This window comes from Plutella xylostella, chromosome 6 (genome assembly GCF_932276165.1).
Source record: "Plutella xylostella chromosome 6, ilPluXylo3.1, whole genome shotgun sequence".
In the NCBI taxonomy this organism is placed as follows: domain Eukaryota; kingdom Metazoa; phylum Arthropoda; class Insecta; order Lepidoptera; family Plutellidae; genus Plutella; species Plutella xylostella.
In genome coordinates this window covers 1,681,142-1,688,198 of record NC_063986.1, presented here as the reverse complement: position 1 = coordinate 1,688,198, position 7,057 = coordinate 1,681,142, and positions in this window count along the sequence as shown.

Below are 7,057 nucleotides of genomic sequence, written 5' to 3'. Positions count from 1 at the left end.
TCGCATTATTTGCTTATAGCAGCCACTTCCCCTTGATTGGCTTGAATCTGGCATGTGATTGCTTCCGCAACACATTTGTCTTCAGCGGCCTCTACACGGGTTGGTTATCGACGTCGATAAACTTGTTTCATGCGCGTTCCACCAATCATAGCGCCGTGTTTGGAATTGCGATGCAGTGATGTTCATCTAAGTAGATAACGAACCCGTGAAGCGGCACCAGCTCAAGATATTCCTAACCAAGTGATTCCACAGTAGCATCAATTTTGTGGACAGAGGTCATATCTGCCGAAAGCTCAAGACGGTTGATGTGGAAGAGTTCTGGGGTGGCGACCACGAACGGTCAAACTTAGCGTGGGATGCTTCCGTCCTTCCACCTTAGACAAATGGCCGGTAGTCTTTGGGTAGTGACTAAACAAGGAAAGCCGAGAACCGAGTGCTGTGGTTGTGGTGGTTTTCGGGGAGGCCTATGAAGACTGGCTATGATCAATATCCAGAGGAACGATGCAGCTATCCAAGAACTGAAATATGGATGCAAAGCACGTTTGATTGCATCCAGATAATGCCTTGGAATATACTGATGTTGAAAGCGAAAGAAAGATAGAAATTTAGAAGAAACAAATAATAATAATTTTGCACGTCTCCATATTTTACATTCTCTCTAGGAGACAGTATGAAGTCGTTCGTCCTTTGGAACAATCGTTTTTCAGTAACGGAAAGATCAAATTGCAATTCAATTATTATTATTACTGTGAACCGGTTACAATAATGGTCATTCATAGAGACGATAGACTGATGTAAGTTAGTTAAGGTCCCCTTATTATGTAATTACTTAATGATACCTGCACCTGAATAATTTATTTCATTTTTATTTCTATTTCAGCTTATTTTTCAGACTTTTTTCAGGATAAATCACGCCTTCGCTTTGTATGTCCATAATCCATTGTATAAATATTGTTACCAAATATTACAGGGTGGTCATTATAACGCCATCATCAAAAACATTTATCGGCCAAAAATTCACAACAAAACAAAGCGGTTACTTCATCACGTAGGTACTTAAGATATTGAAAGAGCAGAGTCATGCCAAATGGTTATAGCTCTACTTTACATTAAACCATTGAATTGAACCTGAATAAGGCCTGGGGTAGTCTAGGGGTGTCTCTAGCTTCCGAAAAACTAAGTTCCGGAACGCTGCTGCCTTAACCACGACTCTATTTCATTGTATTAAACGTATCAATGGAAGATTTTCAACCATAGACAACAATCATAGACAAAAACCGATTATAGATGGCGCTAGTAAAACTTCATACTCAACAGCATTGCATATTTTTTTTAGCCTAAGGATACTAGTCCTTTCAGCCAATACAAAAACTCAATGGAGGTGAATTCAACCATATGCGATAATTAGCTGTTAGGTATATTATATGCATCATATTATTAAGTGCTAACTAGTTTAAGACAGCTTCATAACATTTATGATATCTTCCGTTCCCTCAAAAGAATGCAGCTCATAAAAAACGACAGGCCGGATGTCATCTATCGGACAATGTTGGAACTTTTAAACTGTCAAAGAAAATCTCCCATTGTGTCACAACTTTTGTTCGTTACTTTTTTGTCATGGTAGAGTAACCCATTTGCCCCAGTTGCTGTCTCGTATTCAAGAGCGCACAATAAACAAACGTCTTATTATTTTCGGAAAGAGCTGTTAAATCATTTTTCATTGTTATACTAGCCATTTAATTCTGTTACTGCAATGTTATTACTCATTATGCTATGTTGTATGTGTGGTATTCATAATTTATTAGTGTAAATTAATGAATTTTGATGTCCTTATTGTAAAAATAATATCTAATTCTTAAACATGATTCTATAAAACACATATTATACTCACGGGCAATGAAAAGGTTCCACTGAGAAAAACACCGAGTTACTCTTAAACGAAAAAGACTAGCTTAATGACGCCTTCTGCAACTTTAAAGTACATTTAAGAGAGCATCCTGATATTACCAATTAATAACAATAATATTTTGTTTCAATTTTAAATTAAATGTTTTAAAAAATTGGGTTCGTTTGGTGTTAGAATTTTGTGAGTGTAACTTTTTCATTGCCCGGCAGTGTATATTCTACGCCCGCATAGTATTTTATTGACAAAGAATAAAATCTTTATCTAAAATTTTTATTTAATTTTGAGATACCGTAAAAATAATAATTTTCCCTTTTCATGTAGCTTACCTATTGCAAGACACCTTACAGTCCCTTATATTCAAAGCTCTCTACAACACTCACAGTGTGAAAATGTGAAGCCAGACACGTAAATCTCATAATGATGCAGCCACGTCACATTACAGCGCCCGCGACACACACCCTGTAATCACGAGAAGAGGTAACTCCGAATACTGCATCCCATTCATGCATGCCCCTTGCACCACTTCACAAGGACTTTGTATTATAATAAGCGTCCATATTTCGGCGTCGTACGCATCCAACATCGCATTCAGTATGTACACTTCGGCATTGCTGACGCCGTTTCTGCCTTTTAAAAGCATTAAGACAATCCGTTTCGTGCTTGACAATACGTCCATAGAAATACATTGATATTTGACATACCTCGCGGCACGGGTCTGTTATCGACGTCGACACGTCGATATACGCGTTACACCAAACACACCTCCGTATTTATGATGAATCACGATATAGTCACGTTTATCTTCGTCGATAACGAACCCGTGTAGCGCGGACAGAAGTAACGTTGCGACTCGTCGTATGCTGCAAACTCAAATCATCCGTCCCAAAAGGCGCCTTCAAGTTGCGAGGGCCATGGAAAATTGAAAAGAAAATACACTATATCTAATGTATATGTACATTTCTATGTAGTAAAATGTGAATTTAATTTTGGTCCACACTTCTATAGGTCTGCAACGGCGGCGCGGGTTCGCCAATTTATTACCACCACAAAGCTTCGTGCTTTTATAATAAAACTACAAAGAAAATCTACGCAATTCATTCAATGCAAACAGGTTTGTAAATTCCGTATTTTTATTTATAATTTTAAATAACAAACAGCTGGTTGTATCGTTTAAATTTCATCAAAAAGGGTGAATAGTTTCTAGCATCATTCATCTACTTTTGTCTATGCCTAAAAGTAAATAGTAGCTTATATTATGCTCGTAAGGGTGAATTCGTCCAAACATCACGTTACACGAGAATAACTATACCGGAATTAAAATTATACGCGAGTAAATATCTAGGATAAGTACATTTGCATTCTACCAAGTTATACCATGATTAAATTGAATGAACGAGGAACGAAACTGTAATGCAACTAAAATAAAAATAGCTGCGTTTCAAAGCATGCAATAGAAATGACATGCCAACTTAGTTTGAATGGATTATAAAAGTATGAAATTGTTTATGTTTTAATATTTTATTCGCTGTTGTTATTCTGAGACTTTGCCTTTTAACGTACTTTTGTTTATGTTTTGACAGATGTGTTTATATGTCATTATGACGGTTTTCTAATCAGCTGATGTGCTGCCGCCATTACAAAATTACTCTCGGATAAGCTCGTTACACGGTCAATTTTGGCGGTATAGCATTTTATTCTTGGGATAAGCTAGTTATCTTGGTTTCAGGTTTGGTAGAATGCAAAATCTGCTTACTCGCGAGTAACTGGTACTTTACTCGTGAGTAAAAAGTTACTCGACGTTGGTCGAATCCGCCCTAAATCTGAAATGTCTGAGAAAGCTACGATAAAAGTAAGTTTTTAACCTATTTTCAGATAGTCAAGGTTTAAATTTATCATTACCTACTAATTTCATATGAACCTAAGTATAGTCCCCATCACAAGATATGAGTTAAGCATACTAAAATATTGATAGCTGTTTTCTACAGCATTTTCAGCCAAAAAGGAAATTATAACATATAATATTCCGTAGGGAAATGAAGTTTCTGCTTGCAAGCATTGCATTTGATGTGAAATAACCTAACCAAAGTTAAAAATTTCCGACTAAGTATACCTTCCCAAAAAAAAACGCTTTTTTGTCAATGATATACAGGATATTGGGTACAGTCAAAAGATCCATACTTTAGGTACACATTCCTCAAATGTTATACCATTTGTCATCATGGCCTCAATCGTATTATGTTATTTTAAGCTGTCTCTACAGTGTAAACAATTACCATACAGACTTTTCAGCAACTGACAGTTATTTCCCTATATAACGTTTACAGTTACAGGGTCTCCCTGCCCTTCAGACCAATTCTGGTCTTGTTTAGCTCTTGGATGTGGCATTTGTCACGAGCGACGTGGAGGGTCTCCGGCGACGTTGTGAATAAAAGAAAACGCCCTCGCAATGGATAACTTCCCTAGAACACTTCCTTTACCCATTCAATATAGTAGTCCCCCAGAATCTGTACTATTATTATAAACAATTCACTCTACTGCACTGTGTTACGAGTAAAATTGAATGAAACTGGACTTTTTCTAGAGGACAACGTAATTTGAATGCGTTCTAGAGAGCAGTGTTCTGGGTCAAGGTGATAATTCTTGCTCTTAGTAAGATTTTTTGCAGGAAACTTTGTTTGTGGGTAAGTTTTTATGAAAGTATAAGCAAAACCAGTGGCTGCAATCTAGGTTGCCTCTACGGTTTATTACGTTTTTGCTCGCTAATTGGAAAACGTAGATTTTGTGAAACTTGGTTGGCAATACTGTGTGCCTATGTAGAATAAGATTTATTTATTTGAATACTGCTTAAGTAAAGAATGCCCGCGTATTTGTACCTTTTTGGATAAAAACTATTAGCTTATGTGATACCTGATACAGACATTCTACGGATTTCATAAAATTTTGTGTTGTATGTCGTTTATACGTGAAAGCCTAACAAACATGCCAACTTTCACATTTATGTATAATTTCAGCAGGAATAGACTAATATAACCGCAAATAACTTTCCCTCCAATCAATCCTCCGTTCCTAAACTCGCATATCTCTCCACAATCTGAAACTTTACAACCCTAGTCCGAGCGGAGCGCGAGATATCTCTAGCAATAAACTAACGGGTCACTTTACCTTACGAAAAACTAAATTTCGAAGCTTCGCTGTACTAACCACGACTCTATCTCATTGTACTAAACATACCGATGGCAAAATAGCTTTGGTTTGATGGTATGTTGACGAGATAGAGTAACCCTCGTGCTTACAGTACGGGTGCCGTCCCATCGCTGTAACACATCACACCAAGTGGCGAACTAAACTCTCTCGGCGCAATATCCGACTTCAATAGCACTTGCTCCATTAACATCGTGTATGTACAACAGTAACTGGACCCGGAGTGCCAAATCTTCACCCTACACAACCCAAAAAGCACCCTAAAACTACCCTCAGTTGAACCAAATATCGCTGAGCGACCAGCGATTGTTCTGATGAGCGCAGTCGCAAAGTGAAGCAATGTGGGGAAAGTTGGCAGAAGGAAATAGATTTTAGAGTCATGGGGTGTAGGTTGGGATTAGAGTGGGTGGGTGAAGTGAAGATATAGGCCGATTTATTCTATTTCATGTGGCCCGAAATTGCCAGCAGTTAGGCTAACTGTTGGGAGCGACGCATTCTCTTCATGTTATTGTAGTAGCGCCGTGATGTATATCTGTGCCCAGATTTCTGGTTGAAAGGAGGCATAAGCTGCTGACTTTGTATGTTTTTGGATGGCTATTGATGAGAAAATGAGCAACCTCTCTTTTGAAAGTTCTAGCAATTAACATTAACTTACGACTATAATTTTCAAGTAATTATTTGTTAAAGAAAAAGACAAATATCTATTTGGAAGAATAAAATAAAACTTTAAGTAAATATTAATCTATAAGGAACTTACATATTTTATACTACAATATACAAAAGTTATGTAAACAATTGTCCATAGAAAATCGTTGCATACAACATTTTCCGTGTGGCTAAACTGTGCTCAGAGAAATCCACAAAGCATACCTTGACCTTTGACAACTTCAGATTTCTTTGAAAATACATTCTTTCGAACTCTTTGACGACATCGATGCTGCATTACTAAGTTAAACTTAGCTTTAGCGTAAACTTTAAGGGTCACTTGCACAAACATTTAAATCTAGATTTAGTGTTAAATCTCGATTTAGTGTCAAATTTTATATGGATTGACATTTCTTAATTCGAGATTTGACACTAAATCTAGATTTAAATGTTTGTGCAAGTGGCCCTAAGATAGGTAATGGCCAGTGCTGGCACAGTGGTTGGTATTGTATGTCTGGGTTAAATAATACTCTCCAATTATTTAAGTACCTCGGTCTTTATGTACTAAAAATATGATACCATGAAACTAACATACTCATATACTACCATGGAATAGCACTTTTTAAGATGATAATTCTGAAATGTAGCTTGTAAATAACACCCTATTTTTTTCCGTCGGGAGTTAAAAACACATAGGATTATAGTAAATAATTAATTTCGATTCCACATGTTCAAGTGAAAGAGCATATTAAATATAAGTAGGATGTAGGTTAAACTATCGTGTTCAGTGTGGATCTAAACCAGAGGCATCTGGCAGGCTGCCTGCCTAATGGTGTGATGATAAAAAGCCATAAGCCCCTCCAGAAACTGGCCAAGCTATAGATTTCATGCACTACATCATAACTATGGACGTAATATAGGAAATATAAAAGGAAGTGCTAAAATCGTTATTATAATTTAACTTTTTTTAAACAGAAAATATGTATTAAGTGATTTAAGCAAAATATAAGGAGAAAGTGGACAATATTATGAGACTTTGTCCAGACATTAGGCAAACTTATAGTACCTATTGTTGACTCGTAGGCTCACGGGCTTCATTGCAGGCAAAAAGTATTGTAGGTGACTAAAATAAGTCATTATTGTAGCCATGTAAACTACTTAGTTACGGCTATTGCGATTTGCATAAAATCTATTTAAAACAAACACGACACCTCAACTCACTCAAGCTAAATATACCTACTTACATACACCGTGGGCTGAACACTGAATTGACATTTGAGCAAAGCAGCATCTTTTGTTTAGAAT